The sequence below is a fragment of the Rhinolophus hipposideros genome (genome assembly GCF_964194185.1).
Source record: "Rhinolophus hipposideros genome assembly, chromosome: 14".
Taxonomy (NCBI): Eukaryota; Metazoa; Chordata; class Mammalia; order Chiroptera; family Rhinolophidae; genus Rhinolophus; species Rhinolophus hipposideros.
In genome coordinates this window covers 34887326-34902826 of record NC_138060.1, presented here as the reverse complement: position 1 = coordinate 34902826, position 15501 = coordinate 34887326, and the positions used below count along the sequence as shown (strand labels likewise).

The window sequence follows — 15501 nt, the reverse complement described above, 5'->3', positions numbered from 1 at the left end:
TAAAAACCAATGCCAGTTGGTGAGTTTGATGTCAGATTGACTCGCTTGGGACAACAGGCATCGGCCACTGCCAGTCAAACAAAAGCCGTTGAGTTAGGAAAACTTGAAGTCCATTGTGTTTGTCTGGTTCTTGCTGAGGTAAATAGAGGACCTGTCTTTTCTAGGCTGAGTGGCTCCTTATTAGCTTTTGCCAAGAAAATAACATGAAAAGAGATTGAGATGCAAATCAGTTGGCCCTTAGAATTTAGCAATTCAGGTTATATTGCACCCCCAGTGCAAAGCACTTTATCTACAGACAGCATTCTGGTTGTTATTTTAATTGACTCATTTCTGCTACTGAATTCTAATCCCAGAAACACAGACCACGTCAGCCTGTTTTCAGCCCAGTGGAACTTCGCCAAGAGTTACAGGGATTCTCTCATGTTCTTTTTCTATGTATTCTATAGGACTGTGGATTTGTTGTGGCCTTTTTTTTTTTCTTAAATGATAAGCTTGCTTGTTAGAGAAAAGGCTTTACAGATTGAAGAAGCAATGTCATCAAGAAATGATTAACTCTACCTTGATGGGTGAAGGGATATTTGAAGGATAAATAAAATTACACACACACGCATACACATACTCCCTCAAGAAGGGGAGGCAGGCTTTGCAGGCAGAAGAAACAAGAAATGAAAAAGAGCATAGTGAATTTGGGAGGCAGCAAAATGTTCAGGTTCACCGATGCTGATTATATGCCCCTAAATTTACATAATATTAGGTTGGTGCGAAAGGAATTGCGGTTTAAAAGGTTAAAAATAATTGCAAAAACCGCAATTACTTTTGCACCAAGCTAATAGTGGAAGGTCAACTATTATTTGAAAGACATCAAGTAAGAATATTCTATGGTTCAGAGCCAAGTCTTATGCTATAACAAGAGTCCTCCTTCCCAGTGGAGCATATGTGAAAGGTGAAGGGGTTTTCCTCAAAGATCGTCTGAATAGCTGCAGAAATCTACTTGGTCTTGACACTTCCATTGCAAGTTTGCCTAGAAATGCAGGCAGCCTGAGTAGGCAATTTCCTGCTGGTTAGGAGGAAGGTAGATAGTGGCCTTTGATAAACCATCCTGATGACTAGCTTACCTGAGTGTGGGCTGGGGGCCAGCTTTGTCCAGAGCTGGGAGGGTGGAGCGCTTGGGCACTAGGTCAATTAGTCTGACTCCAAAGCATAGTTTTTCACAAGTTCACTGAGATGAAGGGCTGTTATTTATAGCATTTTAACTTCTCATAAGAGCAATTGGATACATAGAAAAAGCGCAGATAACTTAAACTCTGACATGCCTACACACGCATACACACAAAATAGCTCATGTATGTCATTGGACAGCTAATTACTGAGTCACGCCTGGGTTAACATTGTCCTCACACAGAATGTTTTTTTCAGGGTCTAAAATAGGCTTGAGAACTACAGATTCAATATGAATTAATATGTTACTTCACATAATTCAGCAAACTAATGTTTTGAATTTGGGGGAGAAAACCTGATAAAGAATGTTCTGGTTATCTTTTGTTGCGTAACAAACCACGCCAAAACTTTGTAGCCGAAAGCAACAACAGTCATTTATTTTGCTCACGAATCAATTTGAGCAGGGGTTGGCAGAGACTCTGCTCCAGTGTCTGGGATCCAGGCTGAAATGACTCTTAACAGTTGGAGGCTGGAACAGCTGGGACAGCCAACATCTTTTTTCCCTGAGGCCTTTTCACAGGACAAAGTGCGCCTTCCCGCAACATCGTAGCCTCAGGGTTGTCAGACTTCTTACCTGGCAGCTCTTGGCTATGAGGCCAGTGCAAAACCTCCAAGACTTCTTATGAATTAGGCTTAGAAGTCCCAGAATAAATACTTCAGTTCCATTGCATTAGCCAAGGAAGTCACGAAGTCCAACCCTGATTTAAGGGGAGAGGGATTGGATTCCTCCTCTCAAAGGGCAGAATAGTAAGAACTTGTGGTCATCTTTAATCTTTAGTCTACCACAGAGAATATGTTTAATAATAAAAAGGAAAACAAACCAACCAAGCAGTTACTTACTAGTGGACATGAGCCAGTTCATGAGGCATTGTAATCTTCAGAGAGGCTACACCCTCTTGAGTACCTACTGTGTTCACAGATGTCTGCTGATCAGTTCAGCTGCATTATCTCATTCATTTCAGAGTACATGCTTCAAGGTGAAGTGTTACCCGTGAGTAAATTAAGAACTTGCCCATGGTGACCAGGCAGGGAGTGATAGAATTGGAATTCACACCCAGATCTCTGACCTATTTGTTCATGCCTGCTTTTTCATCCTGCCTGACACCTCCACCACACATAGGAAAAATCAGCCGTGTGTCCACTTTGTTGTCCCTATGGCTAGACACAGGTGGTTCTAACCTGTGACCAGTAAGGTGTACATCTTATTAGTGATGTCAGGTGAGGCTAAAAAAAAAAAAAAAAAATCCAGGCTCCCTCAGGATCACTGCAACAGTCATTGGGGCTTGTGTGTGCCTGATAGGGGCTGACGGATGCAATCTTTGGCAGGCAGGGCAATTGAAGTTTTAATGTTTTACTTTTATTGTAACTGACTGTCTCTGCCTTTGTTCTGTCGCTGGGCTCCATTCCACAATGCAGTACTGAGTGTCTCATCCTGCCAGCTTTAGCCCTTTGGGAAGGTTTAACACTCTTTATATGGTACCTTGGAACAACCAGAAGCCTGAGGATGAGGGTCGTGGCAGAAACCTTCATGGTTATCTAAAAACCAAATGCTGCATTCGATTTTCTTTCTTAGACCTAAGTAAGAAAGTAGATGTGAAGCTAGTGCTAAGAGTACCTGGGTTTCTGAGCTGCAGACCAGTGCTCAAATCCTAGCCCCACCACTTACTAGGTGGCTCACGTTTGGTAAGTTCCTTAACCTCCATGTGCCTCATATGTAAGATGGGATATTACCACCCACTACAGAAGATGGTACTGAGTGAGAGATACCATGGCGTATAGAAGACCTACAATAAATGCCAGTTCTCTCATTGAGCCTTCTGTCTGTAAGCGAGGGGTGCAGCCTAACCAGGAACTCTACTATAACTAACGTTCACACGGGACTTTTTGGTTCACCCAACATTTTCATAGAAGTTGATCCTCACAGCTCACAAGGCAAGTGCAACATTAATTATCATTGATCCCATTCTACAGAAAAGGGAGTTGACGTGATCAAGGCTGCCTTTCCCAGGCCATGTCACAATTTTTTTCACAAAAGTAACAATGGAAAGTAAGGGGCCTCATCACAAACCTTTAAGAACATGCCACTGCTGGGAAGGCGCTGAGTCCCAAGTTAGCAGATTTGGTCTTTGCCTGGGTACTGTGTGCTGGAAATTGTGTTACTTCGTTGTTAAGATGACTAAGCCAGTTATTCATGAGCTTATGAAAATAAGAAGTTTCTATATACCAATATCCATTCTGATCAAGGTTGTTTGGGTGCTTACTCAGATAAAGGAGTGGTTAGGCATAGTAAGTTCAGTGTTTGCTCTACACCCAGGTGTTTGTATGTCTTACTTAAATTGAGCTCTGTATTATTGTTGGTACATCTCGCTTGCTTTTCCATCCTCTGCATATACTGGACTTTGTTGAACACACAAAGTAACCCTTTGCTCAACCCAAAGAACTGTCCATAGGCTCCTATCGTACTCAAAAGGAGGAAGAGAAAGAGAACTCCTGGTGTGGATTTGGGCCCCTAACCTGTAGAATTTAGAAGGAAAAAGATACCATGTTTTCTGCTCTCTTTACTAAGGGTATAGGGAATTGTGTCCTGGTCTTAGACTTGAATTATACTTATGTGTGCCCTTACGCATACATACTCCAAAACCCGTATTACCCATCTTTCTAGACTTTTCCAGGAGTAGTGGGAAGTTAATTGGGTGTAGAGTTCATTTCTGATGGGATGATCTGTTTCTCATCTGATCTCTGGGACTGAGCAGAAGCCCCTAAAAATACTGTAAGATGAGAAAACTGCCTTTGGTGCCTTTTCAGCTCTAACTGGCCCTCTCACCAGCCAGCTATCCAGTGACCTTATTCTTCTCTCCAGTCACGTCTTAAACTAGAAATATCCATATAAGTAATATCTCCCACAAGGATTAGTATTTTTCCTCTCTTGTTCTTTTATGCTTATCTTCCCCCCATAGCAGACCCAAAGTCCCCACCATGGTACCTACCCATGCGAGTCGTCCTACAGTGGTCTGTGATGAGAAGTTCTCATGTGTTCCATTAAGATGTAAGGCAATCTGACTAAGGTGTGCTTCATTGGTGAAGGAGACTTAAGGAGCTTCTCCATAATGCAAGGATATTTGAGTTTTTTAAAGAAATCAATTTTACCTTCTTAAGGCAAATGCTATTTTGGTATCGTTTTAAATGGTATTAAATATAGCGGTTTAGACAGGTAAGCTTCCCAAGGCCTCTCTATTTGTCTGGATCTCCTTGAGTCAGGGGTCTGGAATCTTTTGATCATTTCTGTCTCTGGCTCATTCCTTTCCTCTTTGGCCAGCTAAAACCAGAAATGATCTGATGCCTTATCTGTGCCCTGTCATCATGACCGTCCACCCAGATTTCCAACCCTGAACACCTGAAGTCATCCTTGGCTTGTGCTTGCCCCCCCCACCAGGGTGCCTGTGGATACCAGCTCCCATGGACTCGAACATGTTGTGAATCCATTCATTTCTCTGAATACCTACCGTCTCTTCTGAGTGATGGACTTCTTGTGGTCTTGCCTAGGCTCTTTTAATACTCCCTGTTTGTTGCCCTATTATTCTTAGGCCCCTCTTTCTAATTCATCCTCGTATTACTGCAGAATTAGCTGCCTGTCATCTGCAGATAACCTTTCAGTGGCTTTGCAGTACTAAGCGTAGCAGTTCTCATAGAGTGGTCCAAAAACCTCTGGGGATCCCTGAGACCTTTTCAGGAAGCCTGTGAAGCTCTCCCTTTTCCAACTACATATCTTTATGAAGCTATATTTTCTTCACACATCATACTTCAACTCTTTCACAACAGGTTGAATGCAGGAGCTGACATGAGAGCCAGCTAGTTTTCTTTCATAACCAGATATTTAAAAGATTTACAAAAAGGTAAAGCAATGGCACCTTTCTCACTAATTTTTTTGTTTCAAAAAATAGTGGTTATTTGATCTTTAAAAATGTCATTTGTTAACATGTAGTGAGTTTATTGTATTTAATGAATTAATATTTTTTGTTTCCCAGCTTTAATTTTTAATATAGTAAATATGAGTAGATATAACCCATGTAAACAAAGGCTCTTTGTGGTCCTCAATAATTTTAAGAGTACAAAAGGGTCGTGAGACCAAAATGTTTCAGAACTACTCACCCTATAGGATAAAACCTAAATTCCTTAGGTTAGCATTCCAGACTGGATAAACACCATGTGTTCTGGTCTCGCACTACCTTTTCCACCTCATCTCTCACGACTTTTCTCTTTCATGCCCCCTACTCCACACACACCCCACTTTATTCAGTGGATGCCCACAGTGTGCTCCAGCCACCACAACTGACATTTCATCCCCCACAAAATATGTAGCTTGGGTACGCATTTACTTGTTTTCCTGTCTTCTAGCTCCTTGAGCATGGGGACTCTATTTCATTCATTCCCCTATCTCCACTCTAATCTAGAGCTTGAAGCATGGTAGGACTCAATATAGGCTTAATGTAATTACCATATTTCATCAAATCTAAGAGTTCATTAATTGTAAGATATGTTATTATTTTATAAACCACTCAAAAAGAAAAACATGGCTGCTTAAACTATAAAAGTATCACACACCATCAATTACATGTTACAGTGTGGAAACACATGTATGGGTAAAATGAAGAATTATTAGGGTAGATTATGGCTAATTGGGTTACATAGTCCCTGGGTTTCTGCCACTACGTTCTCCTTTAGGACTAAGTCTCAGCAAACGCATCTGTATTCCAGCTCCCACCCTAGGGAGGCCCAGTGTGACAAAGGAACTTCCCTTTGGAAGCTGGAGAGAGATCAGAGTAGCTGGGTTGTCACTAACTGAAGTTGGCTCATGTAGTCTGTCTTCATGGTTTGTTTCTCCTGATAAGTGAGAGGAAATTTTCCCTGAGGTAAAGGGGAAAGAATTGATGTAAATCGTAACTGACGTGGTTTTTAGGCCCAAACAAGTGTTAACTCTAGAAATGTAGGCTCTTTTAGATGTTACAAGCATTCATAAAGATTTTGCATTGTGTGTGGGTGTGAAACGAAGGATCTTTATTTCCTCCTCCTTTTCTGCCATTGAAGGTGTCTTCCTTGCCTTGTACACTGCATGGTCATAACCTCCATAGAGCGAGACAGTGTGCAGCCATGGTTAAGGTCTAAGATTCTGGATTAAGATCGCTTGGGTTCCAATCCTGGGTTACCACAAATTCTTTTCCATGTGATTATTACCCCTTTCCATAGAAAGTCTAACTGAGCAGGCCTCCACTGCTGAAAAGCTGTGGGACTGTCTGTTACCACCCCTTGCAAACCTATCACTTCTGAGTCTATTAAGACTCTGCTCCTGAGGAAATAAAGGATCATGTTCCATTTAGGAGCAGAGAGCAGTTCATCAGCCTTTAATTCTCTCGCACTAACCCCCAGTGGCTATAAGAATGGTAATGACACGTTGGTCTTCAGTCAGCATTATGGAAATGGAGGCATCCATTTCATCGACACTGCAATTCAGTATTTTAGACTGGATTACTCTGATTGGCTTTCATCAATGTTTCTCAAACCTACCTGCACATTAAATTCTCTAGGGGAGGTTTAACAAATCCCCTTTCCTGGCCAGACTCCACCCTAGATCAGTTAAATCAGAATGAGGGTAGGAAGTGTGGAGCCTGGACATCAGGTAATTCTAATGTGCAACCAGAGTTGAGAATCACTGGCTTAGAGCAGTGGTTTTAAAGTTAATCTTCCAGCAGAATCACCTGGAAGGCTTGTTTAAACACAGATTGCTGGGCCCTACCCCCAGAGTTTCTGATTCAGTAGACATGGGATGGGCACAATCATTAGCATTTCTAAATTTCCAGTGATGCTAAAGCTTTAGTCCAGGGATTACACTTTGGGAATCACTGTCTTAAACTTGTGAAGGACTGTTTTGGAGCAAGAGGTGCTTTCAGCTTCCCTGAATCACTTGAGCTACCTGGTGGTAAAGTGGATCTTGGAACCAAACCTGGATAAGTTAGGAAGAGGAGAGTCAGAGAAGGAATCAGAAGAATGACAGTGTTGTAGGGTTAGGAACTGTTAGAACTTGGGGTTTCATGTTACTCTTCAAGATACACTGGAAGTTTTTATTCTGTTTTAGGATGAGAAGGGCACAAGGAATGGACTAGCCAGAGTTAAAAAGCAAAGGGAAAACACGAGTGGACCGTGGCTCTGTTCACTGCAGTGGTCTCATTTTAGAACTTGATTTTATAGGACTTGTCTTCCTCAACTTATGCTGGATAATTCTTTTGCAAATCAAGAATTTGAGACTGGGTTATTTTTTCATTAAGGAAAGATTTACAAATGTTCTCTAGGGAGAACAGGTTTCTTTGATTCTAAAGGATAAGTCATTCACACAGAAAAATTGAGGAAGTAACACTTTCAAATGTGACAGTAACCTAAGGAGTTTAGGTCCTTAAAGGTGTCATGTTGATTTATTATAACATCTTATACATTTTAAGTTGTAATTTTTTAATTTACATAGTCAACAACTCTTATGCTGACTAAACAAACCTTAATAAGACTTTCATATTGTAAGCAGTGCCAGTGAAGATTGAGAAATAAAATATTTTAAAGAAATTCTATTTTGTGACTTTCAGGTACATTCCACTATATGGCTGGCAGGAATGAAGGTGAAGGAAGTCATGCTCACACTCAAGAAAGCTATTGACTAATGCAAATTTAAATGTTAAGTCTTAATTAAATTCAAATTTCTATATGAAAGTACTTTTGCTAAAACATGTGGTGGGAGAGAGCATAGAATTTGGATTTTAAGGATGCACTTTGAGCTCTTTTTTCTTCTCTTAGTAGTTATGTGACTTTGCACAGAGTACTTAACATCCCAGAGCTGCCTCATTTTCCTTAACTACAGTACATAGATGGTGAGTATAATATCTACCTTGAGGATTGCTGTGAAAGATAAATGAGAAGGGTATAAAAACATCTCGTAAGTTGGAAAATGCCTTCTAAACATGGGTTGTTGTTTCACTACTGTCTTTACTTAAATAACTTAGTTATTTCTTTTGTTGTTAAATTGTACTATGGTTCGCAAATCCTGCTTTAAAATTTAAAAAAAAGAAAAGAAATATGAACGTCTAGCATGTCCTCACCCAGATTCCAATTCAGTAGAACCCTCATTAATGCACATAAACCTCATCAAAGGGGGCTATTCTAACAGGGGTGTTTCTAACTTAGTAGGATCTGGTAAAATTCTGCAAGATTGTTCTGCGTAAGAGTAGTTTGTACAACATTTTTTAAATGAAGAAGGATTGTTTTTTGGCAACTTTATGTTGGCTTTCTAATAAAACTTGTCTGAAAGTTTTCTGAAACATTTAATCATTGCCTTTACAAATAGGGTGGACATGAGATTCTTCAGGCTAGAATCCAAGAAGCTCCCAAAACCTAAGACACATTGCCTTTGCAGTGTCTTCTTTTATATCTCCCTCTTCTATTCACCCATCCCCCTTCCTTTCCTTTGTGTCGTTTCCATCAGCAGGCTCTCTCTCTTTTCTTTGCTCTTCCCCCTCGGAAGTTTTTGAGCCTTTGTCTTCCAAGAGATAAATCCTTCATCTGCTGCATATGTCCAAACAGTTCCTCACAAGTGAATCCCTTGCCTTTGTTTTGCCTTTGTTCTGAGCCATGGCCAGTCTCAGTACTTAGTTCCTTCTGAGCATCATCATCAGTTTCTCCATCTGTAAAATGTATTCATTTCCTATGGTTGCCATAACAAATCATCACAAACTCTCTGGTTTAAAACAACAGAATTTGTTTTCTCTCACATTCTGGAGGTCAGGTATCTAAAATCAAGGTGTCAGCAGTGCCACAGTCCCTCCAAAGGCTACAAGGGAGAATCCTTTCTTGACTCTTCCATTCTGGTGGCTTCAAGATGTTCCCTGGCTTGTGGCTGCATCACTCCAAACTCTGCTTCTGTCTTCACGTGGCCTTCCCCTCTTTTCCCTGTTTCTCTCCTCTGTATGTCTCTTATAAGGACACTTGTCATTGGATTTAGGGCTCACCTGGATAATCCAGCATGATCTCATCTCATGATCTTTAACTTAATTACATCTGCAAGGGCACACACTCTTCAAATGAGGTCACATTTGCAGGTCTCAGGGTTAGGATGTAGACATAACTTTTGAGGGACCACCATTCAACTGACTATAGCATGATATTTCTGTGCTTCATACAGTGGCCAATATAAGTATATCCAGCACTTAGCACAGTGCCCAGTTCAGACTAGGTGCTCAATAAGTGGTGGGGTGGGTCAAGAGGTGAGTAGGAGATGAAGAAATGGAACTAAGGAGTTTATACAGCTTTTCGGAGAAGTTTTACTAGAAAGTGAGGGCAAAAGAGGGCTGTAGCTGGTGGTGAACAGAGGACTGAAAGTTTCAAAACACAGCGGTTTGAGCTGGTATAAAAGTTCCCAGGAAGGGTTTGCAGGCACTGAGTGCTGTGGGACTGTGGGCTTCAGAGGATGGGAGGTCCCCATTGATGATGAGCCCCCACAGCAGGAACAGCTCTCAAAGTGATTTCTGTGCCCATATGCAGTTGGTGCACAGGGTGTGTTTCCTGACCTTGCCAGTGAGTGCCAGTGCTGAGTACGTAATTGTGCCATGTTTGATAAAAAGAGGCCAGAATGAGATTTATTTCCCTAAATTGTGATCAGTGAGTCTGGTTACCACTAGCATAAGCGCTTTAATGATTTCCCTGACATGTTCTCTCAAAATCAGGCACCTCTCTCCCTGCGGGGCAGAGCCCAGGCTCTAGGCTCCAGTCTGCTCATTATAAGGGGCTCAAGAGAGAGCCCAGAGCCCTCTGGGATGCAAAGATACTAGTTTACTTTGAAGTCCCCCTGTTCCATGAAGAAACGAGAGTGTGACCACTTTACCCAAAAGGCAAATAAGAAAAGGTCAAGGAGTCACCCAGATGGGGGGGGGCCAGTATCGTTCCCCAAATACCTGCTAGGTCATTACCCAGCATCCCTGGTTGCAGGAGGAGATGAGTGAGAAGGGAGGGTTGGAAGCTCTAGAGTGGGGCACTTGAGCAGAGATAGTAGTAATTATTACGAGTCCAACTGCTGGCCTGGAGGTCATTATGAGGCATGGACAGCCCCCCGGGTTTGGGAAGTGCCAGCTTGGAAGGAAGCCTGAGTGGCTGGGCAGCTTTCTTGTCTGAATGCGTGGGATCACATGTAGGCAGCTCTCAGCTTGGCATAGGAGAAGCCCTGAGGGTGGAAAAAGGAGGCTCAGACAAATATGGTCTTTTTATGTCATCGGTATGTTATTGTTATTTTAACCAGTGGTAAGTGCAAACTAATTGAGCTAAAAAATAAAACATAATACTTATTTAAATAGCTTAGCTATAGAAATTCCATATGGGAAAAGTGTCTCATATTTCACCCAAAAGTCAGTCTGCCATTGTCAGGACATTCCGTTTCTATTTTGGTGAGTGTCTTCAGTTGGGCTCCCTGGAAGCGGACCTTGAGCCCTGGGACAAAGAGTCCTGAGAAGCGAGGTGTTAGGACGCGGTCCCGGGAAACCACAGGAGCATGGCGTGGGCCTGGAAAGGGGAGACCCAGCAAGGACACAGTGTCAAGCAGAGCCCCACAGAGGCTGACCTGGGCTTCGTCTCTCTTGTGAGCTCTGGTAAGAGTACAGGTCACACCTTGAATTGTGCCCATCACAGGTGACAGAGCTGAAGTGTCGTATTTCTGGATCTTTGGGTCACTAGACATGCCAAGTACTGTTTAAGCACTTTAAATTAGTGACTATGCATTATCATGTTGAATACATTTGACACATGTAAAGCATTTGGAACAGTGACATAAGTGTTGGCTTATTACTCTCATCACCATCATCATCTTCCCCTACTCCTCCCATTTCTCTGGACTTAAAGTAAAACCTCATCTCTCTTCTGTTCCTAGGACCTTGTTCTCATTATCATGGATCATGTAACAAAAACGAACTATTGCATCTCTCTCCTTTCCCCACCGGTCACCCTCCTAATTCTCATTCTTTGAGAACCAGTCTGGAGTTCTGTCTGAGGGTTGGAGGTGGCCAGTGAAGGGCTGATCATGAAGCCATTTGTCATGTGGTCCCTTGGTTAGAGACGTAATTAAAATCTCCCCCCCACCCAGATATGGTCCCATGGGCTTCTTTTGTGCATTATTAAATTGTAGTGATAAATGAGTATGACCAGATATTTTATTCTTTCCCTGGAGATCTTATAGATGTGATCTCATTGGAAATGTTTCTCTATAGATGGAACTTTGGCAGTCATTCCCAATCTGAGAATCTAGATTTCTCCAATCAATGGACACTTCAGAAATACAAAGTTCTGAAAATTAGAAAATTATTTATGGACTTCTGAGAGTTACAGTATGATTATAAAGGACTCTGTGCAGTCTCTGTGCAGAACATCTCTCTGTTCTTGTGAGGAAGCTGGTCCAAGTTTTAGAGAAAAACATTCTGTGTGTGTGCACCAGGGAATTTAGAAGCTTATCTTGTGATGCTGTGTGAGGATGAGTTGGCTAAAAGTCAAATAATTTCATTTTCTTGAAAAGAACAAAAGAGGCATCAGATTGCTAAACTTTAAAAGAGATTAGAGGTCAGGATATTTCGATTTGCTTCCTCTCTTTCATTTTCCAGGACAGGATTTTTATTCCTTAGAATGTATGGAAGTCATAAAATCATACACTTTCAGAGCTAAAAGGAAGGTCCTTTAGTAATCACCACCCATTTAACAGATGAAGAAACTGATGCCATCCTCAGAGGATAAGTGACTTATCCAGGATCCTAGCCTGGTTGATGTGATAGCAGAGGTTCATGCTCCGGTCGCACTGATTTCCTTTTCCTTCCTCAAGTATTCCAACGTATTTCTGGTGTGAGGCCTTTGACCTTGGGGCATTCCCTTCTGAGTGGGTGGGGCTGCTCTCTGCTGTCCAGAACACAGACCAATGACCTCCCAGCAGCTCCCTCACCACCCAGTCCCTCTCCATCACACTGTCCTAGTTTAAGTTCTACAAAGCACACAAAGGTCTCTGATGTTTTCCTTTGCTCTTTATTTCTTATCATCTTCATCTCCTTTTGGAATGCCAGCTAAGAGCCAACAAGCTGTATTCCCAGCCTAGAACAGTGCCCGGCACATGGAAGACCCTCCCCCCAAAAAACATGGTGTAAATGTGGAATGAACTGGACAGAGGAACAATAGGAAGGTTTCTTGGTTGGTCCTATTGTCAGGTGACATTCCATGTACAGAGTATTGGAATTGTGGTCTAGAGCAGCACTGTCTGATAGACATGGAATGTAAGCCACAATTTTAGAATTTTTAGTAGCCACATTAGAGAAAGTGAAGTAGGTGAAATTAATTTTAATATTTTATTTAACCCAGTGTATCCCAGACATTATCATTCCATCTTGTAATCAATATTTTAAAAACAGTGAGGTATTTTGCTTTGTTTTTTTCATACCAGATCTTTGAAGTCCTGTATATAATTTGCACTTATAAAGCGCTTCTCAATTTGGACACTGAATTTCATCAGAAATAGTTGGCTGGCATTTAGAGTTCACAAAATTTACACATGGAAAATTAGATTCACACACTTAAATTTTTTCTAATAATTCAGTGTGTTACCTGTTTTTAAATTTAAATTAGTTAAAATTATATAAAATTTTAACATTGAGTTCCTCAATCACGCTAGCAACATTTCAAGTGCTCACGCCACATGGGGCTAGTGCTGTCCAGGGTCTACACTGGTGGCACCAAACTGTGGTTTTGAAGTTCCCCTGCCTTTCCTGCCCTGCATCAGCCCTGCGGTATGGAGCCTGGTATATGGGGCCTGAAGAGACAGAACACAGGGCCTTATGCCGATAACTGCCTGAGCCTCTCGCCCAATTTCTTGGCCATCATGTTAAGAGACAGGAGTCGGTGAATCCTCTTAAGACTTTGAGAGTAAAGTTGTTCCATTCTGGTTTGTTTTAGAAGCAGGACAAGGTCGGGATTCTCGCACGTATGATCCAGGCTTGAACACAAACCATAGTGCACACATGGGTGCTTCTCTTGAAACAGGTGACATCAGGCTCACGGAGCCCCCAGGGACTGGAAAACACAGAGAAAACGTAGAGCAGAGGGCCTGACCTCAGAGCAGCCCTGCTCGCTCAAGTGGCTGCAATGAGCGAATGCGTGTCCTGCACGCATCCTATGGAGGCACCAAGAATTTCTCTGTACAGGAAGGCTTTTTTCCTCACATCCTCTGCGAGGCCCTGACCTAAGGAGCATCATTCCTTGGAAGAGTGTTTTAAGCTCCTCACCCCTTCTGTGCGCCATCTCATCCTTATTCTGCTTCGGCCCTGGCCTGCTAGTACTGCATCTCCTACAGTTATCAGGGGGCACACATGTTATTTCTCACAGTTTTCCTCTACTTTTCCAGGAGGTCTACATAGTGTGCTGTGAGCTAATTCTACCAGCAACTCCAAAGGAGACTATTTCCTGGTGTGTACATCACTTGGGAGAAGAACAAGGGTCAGTGTTATACTCTGAAACATCGGATGTCACAGGCTTCTGTCATGGCTCTAAGTTAATTACCAAGTGACAGTTCTTATCTGCTAAGAACAGAAGCAGAGTCCCTCTAATTGAGATATCCAGGGTACACATGCCCAACATCGCCAAGGTGCCTGACAAGTAGACAAAGCGAAAGTCTGTCATGGGGAAAACTGTCTCAAATAAATTCCTGAATCACAAACAATTTGCAAGTAGAGCTCTTCCCATATGAACAAGCTATCGAGAATGAAATCCTTAGGAGACATCCCTACTTTAAATCCCTCGCGACAAGCCCTGAGTAGACCATGTGACATACCCTTCTGTTTTCACTATCTTTCAATTGACTTTTATAAGGAACCTACGATGTGCCAGGCCTTACGCTCGGCACTGGGAATGAAAAGACATGAGTCCTTCCCTCCAAGAGCTCCCAGGCTAGTGGAGAGAAAGGCTTCACACAGAGAACCAGAGTACAAATGTGGTTCATCATAATCCTTTATCAGACAATGCGCCTGCTACATGTATGGCTCTGTGGAAAATTCTAGAGGTACAAAGAGATATAAAGCATAATCTCTGCGCTCTGGAAGCTTATAGTATAATCATGAAGACAGGTACAGAAGAGGAAAAGAATACCGTATATTATAGGATATAGTAAGAAGCCACAGGTCAAGCCATGTTCTTAAATCCAATAATCCAATAATAAGTAATGAAGATGACTTTTGATCCAACTTCTGATCCCTCTTTGTACGTTTTCATTGGTTCCAAACTAGAAGAGAGGCAATGATTAGTCCCCGTAACCAGCACTACAACCAAAGGAGACTGACGAAAATAAACCTATTATACTTCATATAAAGTGTTTTCCCTTCTAAAATGCCATTTAGTCATCCTGATGACACTGCTAATAGGCAGCATTTTTATTGCCATAGTACCATTAAGGAAATGGAAACCCAAATAAGCCAAGTGTTGTGCCTTCCCTCCTTGGAGCCAAGTCTTCTTACTCTAAGCCCTGTGTCTTTTCCAGAATCCCACAGCCTCCCATATTTTACCTGTCACAGTGCTTGTGTTTGGAAAACGATGTGACCCACTCAGAATAGTTGTGCCATCTGATTTTGTGTTTCTCCTTGTAGTTTTTTTCAACTTTAGTCAGTGAACTCCTCCAGCCTTCCCCTTGCAATATGCCTCATCTTGTTTTAGCAGCTTTGGTGGTTGGTCTTTTTGTCCTCCCCACCCTCCACCCCCTACGTCTGTTTAAAGAAATAAAACAAACAGTAGCGGCTAGAGGTTTTGGCTCCCAAGTCAGATGTTGGCTGGGGAGTATTTGGGAAAAGAAATATTGCAACCCATTAAGGCAATGGGCCATTCCTTTCATAAGCCGATGAATCTGTAGTTCACTTAGCCTCATTATTTTTTAGCTAGCAAGCTCTGGTTATGCCATCCTTATGGCTATATTTTTAGAAGTCTTAGATTATTATAGCAACTGTGAAAAAAGGATGGGAAAAGAAATCTGGCTCCCAGTATACACCCCGCTTGTTTCTTGAATCAAATTTGTCTTCATCTAGCCCTCAAAGGATGCTGTACCCACCCCTGCTGCTGATTGAAAGCTGCTACCCTTGTGTGGTTGCTGACGAGGCAACCAGATGATGAGAGATGTTTCAGGTTGCTGGCGGCCCTCCTCCTCATCCAGTTGTTTATTCTGGGTACCAGCTAGGAGGGTAGAGG

At 42.1% G+C, this 15501-nt stretch overlaps 1 protein-coding gene across 4 annotated transcripts in view; it reads left to right on the top strand.

Annotated features, from left to right (window-relative positions):
- Positions 1–15501, top strand: part of TMEM108 (transmembrane protein 108) — a 263053-nt gene that overhangs the window by 126849 nt on the left and 120703 nt on the right. The gene's annotated exons all lie outside the window — the stretch shown is intronic.